Source organism: Haliotis rubra, unplaced genomic scaffold (genome assembly GCF_003918875.1).
Source record: "Haliotis rubra isolate DU_JTF1 unplaced genomic scaffold, ASM391887v1 Scf610, whole genome shotgun sequence".
Classification (NCBI taxonomy): Eukaryota; Metazoa; Mollusca; class Gastropoda; order Lepetellida; family Haliotidae; genus Haliotis; species Haliotis rubra.
This window is the reverse complement of record NW_025767314.1, coordinates 140,405-153,421: the sequence shown is the minus strand read 5'-3', so window position 1 is coordinate 153,421 and position 13,017 is coordinate 140,405.

Genomic DNA, 13,017 nt, shown 5'->3' with positions numbered 1-13,017 from the left:
ATAATAGTGAAAACATGAACGTGTCCGGAAGCAGGGAAAAAATATTAACGTCAGTGAGTGATAAAATATTGTTAAAAGCCGCATCAGCAGTATTGCAGCAATTTGCAGCTACACCGTCAGCTATAGAAATAGTCACAGACCAGAGGTTTTCTCCATGATGTGGGATGAAACCCACCATCATAGGTTTCTGGCACGCCCAAGCGACGCAACTCTACATGGCAACTGCTCCCGGCTGAAGATGACTATAAGTAACTGGCAGAAGAACGCGAGATAACGAGAATTGTCAAGTGTCGCAAGTATATATATAATAATAAATATTTTTGGGTGATTTTGTGTTGTTTTACGAAAAGATACTTGGTTACTTGATGTTTTAATCCATTTTACTCGGCAGAGGATACTGGCATTTCATTAAATTATCTGAATAAGGTGAATTCATTTTTATATATGGTAACTACAATCGTTCGCAGTTTTTCTCTACTTATGTTAATCATAGTTCAACTTCCATTAATGTCTTGGGCGCAGATGGACTCCACTTCTGGTCCAAGTCGCCCTTTCATCGTATCACCACCACCAGCAGCAGCAAAATGCATATATACGCATGCCACGCATGTGAGAACATCATGATATGTATATTTGGAGTATTGTTGTCTTTGTGGTTCCGTGCGGGTGACAGTTAATTTTTATCATTTTAGTCTCTTCAATCTGAATTCAGTGCTTGAATACTGCCACTGCGCTGTAAAGATGGAGCAATCAAGGACGGTGACCAACAGCTTTTTGTCCGACGCTCGTCTGGGACGTCCTCCGAGTTTTTCTCTTAACCAGTTATTGCTTGATCCCGAGTCAGAAGAGGGTTTTCTCTATACCAAAACATAAATAATTAAAGGTTACCCAAATTAAATGGCATAGCCTACACGGACTTATACATTATTTCCATACTCTACTACAATATACATACACATAATACAGGCAGAGGTGTGGGGGGTTGCGCACACCCTACTCAACTTGGATACGATGTCTTGTGTCAACCAAGGCAGCAAACCTGACCATCCGATCACGTTAGTCGCATCTTACGACAAGCCTGGGTTGCTGGCGACCCGTTCTAACCCGGGTCAACAACAAACAATGTTAAAGTTCTTAGCGTCACTGGCATTTAAGCCAGACTGTCAGTCGATTGAGACTATAACATAACGCCTGACATGTGTTTCCAGTATGTCTATTATGACATATATTATAGTGATGTGTCGACATTTATACAGTGTTATGTTGTACATATGCTGTGCATACGTGGTTTGTCAAATAGTTCTTGGTATTGCCATGTTATGCGGTTTGTGGAGTGTCATATGATGTCAGTGGTGTCTCATGAGGCCTATTGTTGTGTTCAGTAAATTGTTTGTGGTATGGCATGTGGTGTTGGTCAAGATGGACATCGTGTGATTGATGCCAAGTGTTAATTTGTATGCGTCTGTATGTCATGAGGTAGTGTGCTTGTAATGTGTGTGGTTTGAAATGTTGCAAGTGAAGAGTCACGTGGTGTAGAGCATCATGGTCTGCCGATTTTGTATGGTGTCTCTGATGACGCTGTGAGTGTCATGTGCTAAATCACGTATGATTGAGTGAGTGAGTTTGTGCCTCATGTTTACGCCTCTTTTAGCAAACTTCCATACATGCCCCCTCCTGCCGTACAGCACACACCACATGACGCCATCTGACACACCACTTCACACATGACATGACATGGCATGACATTGGAGTGAGTGAGCTAGTGGGTATGGTTTTACGCCTCTTTTAGCAATATTCCAACAATATCATTGCGGGGAACATCAGAAATGGGCTTCACACATTGTACCCATGTGGGGACGCGAGCTCGGGTCTTCGGCGTGATGAGCGAACGCTTTAACCACCTGGCTACCCAGCGCCCGTATCACGTTTTGTCATATGGGATGCTCGATTCACGTAGCGTGATTTGTATTGCATCTGTATTGCATATGTGGTAAGGCATATGCTTGTCATGTGGTGTGTGATGTGGCGTGTTTGATACACGCTGTTTGCCGTTGTGCGAATGGTGTATGGTGTAAAGTGGCATGTGCGGTGTGGTGGTGTGTTGTGTTGTACATGTGGAGTGGTGTGGTGTGTGGTGCGGAGTGGTGTGGTGTGTGATATGGTGTGTGTGTGGTGTAGTAATAATAATAATAATTCACTTGTATAGCGCCTGGTATCCATCTGTCTAGTTGCTAACTGGCGCATATGTAGGAGTCAGTAGAGTGAAAGGGAAAATATTGTTAAATATTGTAAGCAGTTCTGAACAGAAAAGTTTTGATTATGCTTTTAAAAGAGGATTCACAGATGGTGGCTTTGAGTTCTGATGGTAAAGTATTCCATAATTGAGGTGCAACAGTGGAGAAGGCTCTGCTACCCATTTTGCTTGTGGATACTGGTTGGGACAATATGAACTGATCAGAGGAGCGTAGAGGTCTTGATGGCTTGTAGATATTTATGAGTTCTTTAAGGTGGAGAGGGCTGTTTTCCAGGTAGAGGGATCGATGAGTCAGTAACAGGGTTTTATAGGAGATACGCTGTTGAACTGGCAACCAATGGAGAGATTCCAGAACTGGAGTGATGTAGTCAGTGCGTCGCTTGCGTGTAATCAATCTTGCAGCAGAATTTTGTACTCTTTGCAGACGTGATAGTATCTTTTTAGGGAGGTTGACAAGAAGAGAGTTGCAGTAGTCGAGGCGGCTGATGATAACAGTTTGCACAAGAAGTTTGATGATGTCCAAGGTCATGAGATATCGGATTTTTCCAATATTGTGCATATGGAAATAGCAGCTTCTGCACACAGAGCTGACATGCTCTTCCATGGTCATGGTTGTCTGGAAAATAACTCCAAGATTTCTGGCCTTCGGGTGTCACTGACAGAACATGCTCCAACATTAAAAGAAGGCTTAGGGTTCAGTTTTGCAAGCTGATGGCGAGTGCCCAGTGTCGGGAACTCTATTTTCTCATCGTTGAGTTTCAGGTAGTTAGAACTCATCCATGACCGGATATCTACAAGGCAGGCTTCAACTGTTTTGATGGCATTTCCTACAGCAGCTGGGGCAACTGAGAGGTACAGTTGATTGTCGTCAGCATAAAGATGGAAGTGCAGTGAATGGGTCCTGATGATCTGACCAAGAGGCAGGATATATTCACTGAATAGCAGTGGACCCAGAACAGATCCTACGTGTAGTGGTGACGTGGTGTGTGGTGTGGTATGTGTGGTGTGGTGTGTGGTGGTGTGGTGTGGTGTGGTGTGTGGTGTGGTATGTGTGTGCTGTGGTGTGTGTGTATGTGTGTGTGGTGTGTGTGTGTGTGTGGTGTGTGGTGTGTGTGTGGTGGTGTGGTGTGTGTGTGTGGTGTGGTGTGGTGTGGTGTGGTGTGTAGTGTGGTGTGTGGCGTGGTGTGGTGTATTGTGTGGCGTGTGTGGTAGTGTAGTGTTGTGGTATGGTATGGTGTGGTGTAGGTGTGTGTGTGGTGTGGTGTGTCTAATGTGTAGCGCTGAATGCCATGTGGTGTGTTGGTTTGTGATGTGTGTGAGATTGTCATGTTGTGCAAGTAGTGTGGTGCATTATGACGCATGGCATGAAGAGTGCGTGGTTGGTCATGCTGTATGTGCTGGAGGCTGAGTGGGTTGTGTCATGGCATATCCAGCGTGGCATGCGACGTGCGTGGTGTGGTGTTTGTGTGACTCATGTGGCGTGTGTGTTTGACTGTTGAATTGTGTGTGTCGATTTACACATAGCGCTGCCTTCAACAAAATCGATCTTCAACATTTTTCTGGTAATTGTTAAGATAGCACCGTTCTAGGTACATACATACATACATATACATACATACACACACACAGAGAGAGACATACATACATACATACATACATACATACATACATACATACATACATACATACATACATACATACATACATACATACATACATACATACATACATACATACATACATACATACATACATACATACAGACATACATACAGACATACAGACATACTAGGCGCACCGATGGACGGTGAAGTATGCACATTGACTTAAGCCGCTTTTAGCAATATTCCAGCAATATCACGGCGGTGGACACCTGAAATGGGCTTCACACATTGTACCCATGTAGACAATCGAACCTGGGTCCTCGACGTGATGAGTTGTTGTCGTGGAGATTTGGTACGGGTGATATGTTTTTTCTCATCTTTTTTTCTCTTTGCAACCCTGAACGAGCTTGAAAACTGTCGGTGTAAAGATACCGCACACGAAGGACGGTGACTAACTGGTTTTTCTCCAATCCTCTTCTGCGACGTCCTTCGAGTTTTTCGAAAAATCAGTTCTGGCTTGCTCCGGATTAAGAAAAGGTTCTTCTCCATAGCAACAAGTAAGTAATTCAAGGTTAACCAAATTAAATGATACAGGTTACACGAAAGTACACAATGATGGATTCATGTATTTTTTCATTCCTTAATTACAGTGATCACACGAAAACAAAGTCAAATACTAGTAGATGAGTACATGTTCATTAACACATTCAGATGTTGAGCAGGCGGGAATCACCAGACCTAATGACTGACTTCAGGCCTTTCCATTGTCAAAGTTGCGATCTATACTACCAACCTTCCATTGTACACTAATTTACATGAGTAACATTCGACACATTCATCACTCAAAGGTGGTAACCTAACATTTGGATATGGTAAGAACACATTACCACATTATTAACTAAACCATTATTAATCATCAATTAAATTCAAATGAGATGAATTGCCCAAGACATCGATGATGCATTTTGTGAATGACCTTTCAGAAATAGCACAGTAAATATAACCATGGACATATGCTTATTTATACTTTATAATCTTAAAGAATTCGACCACCTGAGTGAAAAACAATCTGTTGGTTCTTGTGTAAATAGTGTATTGCGTATATAGTTGAACTGTTATACAACACTGTAGAGAAATTACAGCTCCATGTATTTTGTATGATTAGATGCGGATATGGCAACTATGAAACTGTTTGTGACTTTGCAGACACTATTGAAAAGGAGGACATAAACATGAACAGGCTGTCAGTTGACTGAGGCTATAAGCAAACTCGTGACAGATGTTTAAAGCATGCCAACTATGACATGTATTTTAGTGATAGGTCGACAGCGATATATCGCTCTGTGTCACTCGTTATATGCTTTGAGTATAATAGCGTGTTTGGTATGCAGTGCGGTGTGTGTCATGTGGTGTCTGTGGATGCCTATGTTGTGTCTATTAAAGTGTGTGCGGTATGCAGTGCGGTGAGTGTCATGGGGTGTCTGTGGATGCCTATGTTGTGTCTATTAAAGTGTGTGCGGTATGCAGTGCGGTGAGTGTCATGTGGTGACTGTGGATGCCTATGTAAGGCATGTGCTTGGTTCTGGTGTGTGATGTGACGTGTTTGATACACGCTGTGTGTCGGAGTGTGAATGGTATGTAATGTCATCTGCGGTGTAGTGTGGTGTGGTGTAGTAGTGGTGTGTGGTGGGGTGGTGTGTGGAGTGGTGTGTGCTGTGTGGCGTAGTGTGTGGTGTGGTGGAGTGACATGGTTTGGTGTGTTGTAATGTGTTGTGGTGCGTGGTGGTGTGGGGTGGTGCGTGGTGTGTGGTATGTGTGCTGTTTTGTGTTGTGGTATGGTGTGGTCTGTGGTGGTATGGTGTAGGGTGTGTCGTGTGGTGTGTAGTGTAGTGTAGTATAGGGTGTGTGGTGTGCCTGTGGTGATGTGGTGTGGTGTGTCTGTGGTGGTGTGGTGTGGTGTGGTGTGTGTGGTGTGATCTGGTGTGTGGTGTAGTGTGTAGCGTGGCGTGGCTTTTGGCCTGGCGTGGTGTGCTGTGTCTAATGTGTATGCGCTGAATGCAATGTGGTGTGTTTGGTTTGTGATGTGTGTGAGATTGTCATGTTGTGCAATTAGTGTTGTGCATCATGACGCATGGCATGAAGAGTGCGTGGTTGGTCATGCTGTATGTGCTAGAGGCTGAGTGGGTTGTGTCATGGCATATCCAGCGTGGCATGCGACGTGCTTGGTGTGGTGTTTGTGTGACTCATGTGGCGTGTGTGTTTGACTGTTGAATTGTGTGTGTCGATTTACACATAGCGCTGCCTTCAACAAAATCCATCTTCAACATTTTTCTGGTAATTGTTAAGATAGCACCGTTCTAGGTACACACACACACACACACACACACACACACACACATACGTACATACTATGCGAACCGAGTTAGTTCTTGATGGACGGTGAATTATGCACATTGACTTAAGAGATCTATTTTGCCTTTCTCATTGTGGGATGTGTCAAACTACGAGAAACATATTTAGATATTTAGAACTGATTTAGTTTAAACTGTCAACGCGCGTGGTATGTTACATATCACCTTGTGTCAACATGGGCTGGATGAATGATGTAAGGGAGACAACTCGTACAGGAATACACCCGATGCATGTACGCATGTATCACCTCTGGGAGGATTTGTTAATGATTATATATGTTTGGAGTATTGTTGTCAGGGTGAATGAGTGAGTGAGTGAGTGGGTGAGTGAGTGAGTGAGTGGGTGAGTGAGTGAGTGAGTTTGGTTTAAGCCGCTTTTAGCAATATTCCAGCAATATCACGGTGGTGGACACCTGAAATGGGCTTCACACATTGTACCCATGTAGGCAATCGAACCTGGGTCCTCGACGTGACGAGTTGTTGTCGTGGAGATTTGGCGAGGGTGATATGTTCTTTTTTCATCTTTGTTTTCTTTGCAACCCTGAACGAGCTTGAAAACTGTCGGTGTAAAGATGCCGCACACGAAGGACGGTGACTAACTGGTTTTTCTCCAATCCTCTTCTGCGACGTCCTCCGAGTTTTTCGAAAAATCAGTTCCGGCTTGCCCCGGATTATGAAGAGGTTCTTCTCCATAGCAACAAGTAAGTAATTCAAAGTTAACCATATTAAATGATACAGGTTACACGAAAGTACACAATGATGGATTCATGTATTTTTTCATTCCTTAATTACAGTGAGCACATAAAATCAAAGTCAAATAGATGAGACATGTTCATTAACACATTCAGATGTTGAGCAGGCGGGAATCACCAGACCTAATGACTTCAGGCCTTTCCATTGTCAAATGTGAGATCTATACTATGAACCTTCTATTGGACACTAATTTACATGAGTAACATTCGACACATTCATCACTCAAAGGTGGTAACCTAACATTTGGATATGGTAAGAACACATTACCACATTATTAACTAAACCATTATTAATCATCAATTAAATTCAAATGAGATGAATTGCCCAAGACATCGATGATGCATTTTGTGAATGACCTTTCAGAAATAGCACAGTAAATATAACCATGGACATATGCTTATTTATACTTTATAATCTTAAAGAATTCGACCACCTGAGTGAAAAACAATCTGTTGGTTCTTGTGTAAATAGTGTATTGCGTATATAGTTGAACTGTTATACAACACTGTAGAGAAATTACAGCTCCATGAATTTGTATGTTTAGATGCGGATATGGCAACTATGAAACTGTTTGTGACTTTGCAGACACTATTGAAAAGGCATAAACATGAACAGGCTGTCAGTTGACTGAGGCTATAAGCAAACTCGTGACAGATGTTTAAAGCATGCCAACTATGACATGTATTTTAGTGATAGGTCGACAGCGATATATCGCTCTGTGTCACTCGTTATATGCTTTGAGTATAATAGCGTGTTTGGTATGCAGTGCGGTGTGTGTCATGTGGTGTCTGTGGATGCCTATGTTGTGTCTATTAAAGTGTATGTGGTATGCAGTGCGGTGAGTGTGGTAATTGTTAAGATAGCACCGTTCTAGGTACACACACACACACACACACACACACACACACACACACACACATACGTACATACTATGCGAACCGAGTTAGTTCTTGATGGACGGTGAATTATGCACATTGACTTAAGAGATCTATTTTGCCTTTCTCATTGTGGGATGTGTCAAACTACGAGAAACATATTTAGATATTTAGAACTGATTTAGTTTAAAGTGTCAACGCGCGTGGTATGTTACATATCACCTTGTGTTAACACGGTTTGAGAAATGATGTAAGGGAGGCAACTCGTGCAGGAATACACCCGATGCATGTACGCATGTATCACCTCTGTGCGGATTTGTTAATGATTATATATGTTTGGAGTATTGTTGTCAGGGTGCATGAGTGAGTGGGTGAGTGAGTGAGTGAGTTTGGTTTAAGCCACTTTTAGCAATATTCCAGCAATATCACTGCGGTGGACACCTGAAATGGGCTTCATTGTACCCATGTAGGCAATCGAACCTGGGTCCTCGACGTGACGAGTTGTTGTCGGGGAGATTTGCATTGGTGAGGGTGATAAGTTCTTTTTTAATCTTTTTTATTCTTTGCAGCCCTGAATGTGCTTGAAAACTGTCGATGTAAAGATGCCACAAACGATGAACGGGAACAACTGTTTTTTCTCCAATCCTCTTCTGGGACGTCCTCCAAGGTTTTCGAAAAGTCCTGCTTGATCCGGACTAAGAAAAGCTTTTTCTCCATAGCAATAGTAAGTAATTCAAGGTTAACCAAATTAAATGACACAGGTTACACGAAAGCATACAATGATGGAATTCATGTATTTTTTTCATTTCTTAATTACAGTGATCACTCAAAAACAAAGTCAAATAATTGAGACATGTTCATTAACACATTCAGATGTTGAACAGGCAGGAATCACCAGACCTAATGACTTCAGGCCTTTCCATTGTCAAATGTGAGATCTTTCCTATCAACCTTCCATTGGACGCTAATTTACACATTCATCACTCAAAGGTGGTTACCTAACATTTGATATGGTAAGAACACACTACCACATTATTTACTAAAATATTATTCATCATCATTTAAATTCCACTGAGATGAATTGCCCAAGACATGGATGTTGCATTTTGTGAAATGCTATTACCTTCCAGAAATAGCACAGTAAATATAAGAACGAACATATAAATATTAAATGTTAATAGAAGCGACAAAACCCTTTCCACATTCATAAGAAATATCTGCTGAAAGAAAGCAGAGTCGATTGTATAATTATGACTATATCATGAGTATATAATTGTTTCAACAGTAATACAACCGTGTTGTTTGTAAACAAATCCAGTCTGGACCAAACAAGACTGATTGTCACCATGCGATAAGAATTCGGCCACCTAAACTAAAACAATCGCTTGGTACTTGTGTAAATAGTGTATATATAACTAAATTATTAAACAACACTAACTGTAAAGGAATATAACATAGTTATGGAATATTCAAAGACATTTACAGCTATAAGATCTATCTCTTTTTATATCATTAGATGCAGATATCGCAACTATGAAACCGTTTGTTAAAGTTAGTTGACTAAGGCTATAAGTAAACTCTGACAAATGTTTCCAACATGCCTACTATCACATGTATTTTAGTGATGCGTCGACACCGGTATATGGCTCTTTGTCTCTCGTTACACGCTTTGAGTATTCCAAATAGTTATGTGGTATAGAATGAGGTGAGTGTCATGTGGCATGTGGTGGGTGTCATGCGGCGTGTTGTGTGGTTGATGTCCTGTGTCATGTGAACCTCCGCGGCATGCATCGTATCACATTGTGTCAACATTGTTAGGCTGAATGATATAAGGGAGGCAACTCGTGCACGAATAAAGTTGTGTACATGAACTGTCTCTTCTCTGAGGACGATTTTAATGTTTTTATTAAGAGTATTGTTGACAGTAGTGTGGGTTCCTTTTCTAACTTGATAGTTCGTTTTAATAGTAATCTAAATAATTTAAAAGTTTGTAATCTCAGTGCAGCTTTTTAATACAAAGCGTACCACTGATGGAATCTATTTCTAATGTAACTACAATATTTGTCTGTGAAATCGTTCGGAGATGTTCATTTTGACACACAGATATTATACAGATAAGAAGTAAAGTATGCAAAGAGAAGGAAGAGTATCCCAACTCAATGTATGCCACAATGTTATGACTGTCAAGCACCTTCTTTTTGAATTTGTGTATTTTTCGGTCATTCGACAACGTTTTTATACTGCTCAAACAATTGCTGCATACCGTTTCTAACTACTTAAGTTTAGCACATCGGAAGGAAATGAAATGAAAATTGATAAGATATAGAATCAAAATTTTGAACGTAAACGTTTAACTGTTTACTGTGATAATGGACTGAAATTTTATGGATCCTTATCATCGATTTCATTTTATTTTCCTTTCTACAGGAAATATTTGATTTTTTAGCCGCGAGTGAGTGAGTATAGTTTTACGCTGCACTCAGCAATATTCCAGCTATATGGTCTGGAAATAATCGAGTCTGGACCAGACAATCCAGTGATCAACCGCATGAGCATCGATCTGTTCAATTGGGAGCCGATGACATGTGTCAACCAAGTCAGCGAGCCTGGTCACCCGATCCCGTTAGTCACCTCTTACGACAAGCATGGGTTATTGAAGATCAATTCTAATCCGGACCTTCACTGGTCTTTTTAGCCGCGAACAACTGAGGTATTGATGGTTCGGCTAAAGCAACATTTACTCACTCACTCACTCACTATGTATGAATCACTGCAGCTTGATACATTATTAAGTTTAATAAGTAAATATATTTCATCCCGACAACAAGGCCCATGACTAAACTCTTAACACATAACAGATAATATTTCTGTTGAGCCCTACAGGAGTCCCTAATACCGTAGCCCTATTGTTTATACTACTACTGAGGTGAATGCAAAATTTGATGAAAATCGGTAGAATAGTTTCTGTAATATTGACTTTTAAGTGAGCATGGGCTTGGTCGGGAAAAGGCAAAATGTCCAACTTTTTTTCCTAATTGAGTCTTAATTAATCTAATGAAGTCATCGAAAGTGTTCCAATGCCAGAAATTATAGACTTTATGCGCGTCATGTTTTTTTTTCTAGTGGTCGCCAAGGACACATAACTCACGTTTTGAGGGAGGGCAAGTACGAGAGCCGCTGGTATGTATCACCTCTGTGAGGATTTGTTAATGATTATATATGTTTGGAGTAGTGTTGACAGGGTGAATGAGTGAGTGAGTGGGTGAGTGAGTGAGTGAGTTTGGTTTAAGCCGCTTTTAGCAATATTCCAGGAATATCACGGCGGTGGACACCTGAAATGGGCTTCTCACAATGTAGCTATGTAGGCAATCGAACCTGGGTCCTCAGCGTGAAGAGTTGTTGTCGGGGAGATTTGCATTGGTGAGGGTGATAATTTCTTTTTTAATCTTTTTTATTCTTTGCAGCCCTGAACTTACTTGAAAACTGTCGGTGTAAAGATGCCACAAACGATGGCGGGAACAACTGTTTTTTCTCCAATCCTCTTCTGCGACGTCCTCCAAGGTTTTCGAAAAGTCCTGCTTGATCCGTATTAAGAAAAGCTTTTTCTCCATAGCAATAGTAAGTTATTCAAGGTTAACCAAATTAAATGAAACAGGTTACACGAAAGCATAGAATGATGGAATTCATGTATTTGTTCATTCCTTAATTACAGTTGTCACTCAAAAACAAAGTCAAATTAATGAGACATGTTCATTAACACATTCAGATGTTGAGCAGGCAGGAATCACTGTCACCAGACTGACTGATTTCAGGCCTTTCCATTGTTAAATGTGAGATCTTTCCTATCAACCTCCCATTGGACACTAATTTACACATTCATCACTCAAAGGTGGTTACTTAACATCTGGATATGGTAAGAACACATTGCCACATCATTTATTAAAATATTATTCATCATCATTTAAATTCCACTGAGATGAATTGCCCAGGACATGGATGTTGCATTTTGTGAAATGCTATTACCTTCCAGAAATAGCACAGTAAATATAAGAACTAACATATAAATATTAAATGTTAATAGAAGCGACAAAACCCTTTCCACATTCATAAGAAATATCTGCTGAAAGCAGAGTCGATTGTACAATTATGACTATACCTGGAGTCTATAATTGTTTCAACAGTAATACAACCGTGTTGATTGTAAACAAATCTGGACCAAACAACCCAGTGATTGTCACCATGCGATAAGAATTCGACCACCTAAACTAAAACAATCTCTTGGTACTTTTGTAAATTGTGTATATATAACTAAAATATTAAACAACACTAACTGTAGAGGAATATAACATAGTTATGGAATATTCAAAGACATTTACAGCTCTATCCCTTTTATATTATTAGATGCAGATATCGAAACTATGAAACCGTTTGTAAAAGTTAGTTGACTAAGGCTATAAGTAACCTCGTGACAAATGTTTCCAACATGCCTACTATCACATGTATTTTAGTGATGCGTCGACACCGGTATATGGCTCTTTGTCACTCGTTACATGCTTTGAGTATATCCAATAGTGTACGTGGTATAGAATGAGGTAAGTGTCATGTGGCATGTCGTGTGGTTGATGGCATGTGTCATTTTGTATGCGTCGAACTGATTTGTACAGCATGTGAACCTCCGCGGCACGTATCGTGTCACATTGTATCAATATCGTTCAGGTGAATGGTGCAAGGGAGGCAACTCGTACACAAAATAAAGCCGAATACATGTGCTGTCACTTCTGTGAGAACGTTTTAATGTTTTATTTAGAGTATTGATGACAGTGGTTCCTTCTCTAACTTGATAGTTCGTTTTAATAGTATTCATGTTTGTAATCACAGTGCAGCTTTTGAATACAAAGCGTACCGTTGATGGAATCTATTTCTAATGTAACTACAATATTTGTCTGGGAAATCATTCGAAGATGTTCCTGTTGACATTCTGATATTAAACAGGTAGGAAGTAAAGTATGCCAAGAGAAGGAAGAGAATCCCAACTCAATGTATGCCACAATGCTATGACTGTCAAGCACCTTCTTTTTGAATTTGTGGATTTTTCGGTCATTAGACAAAGTTTTTATACT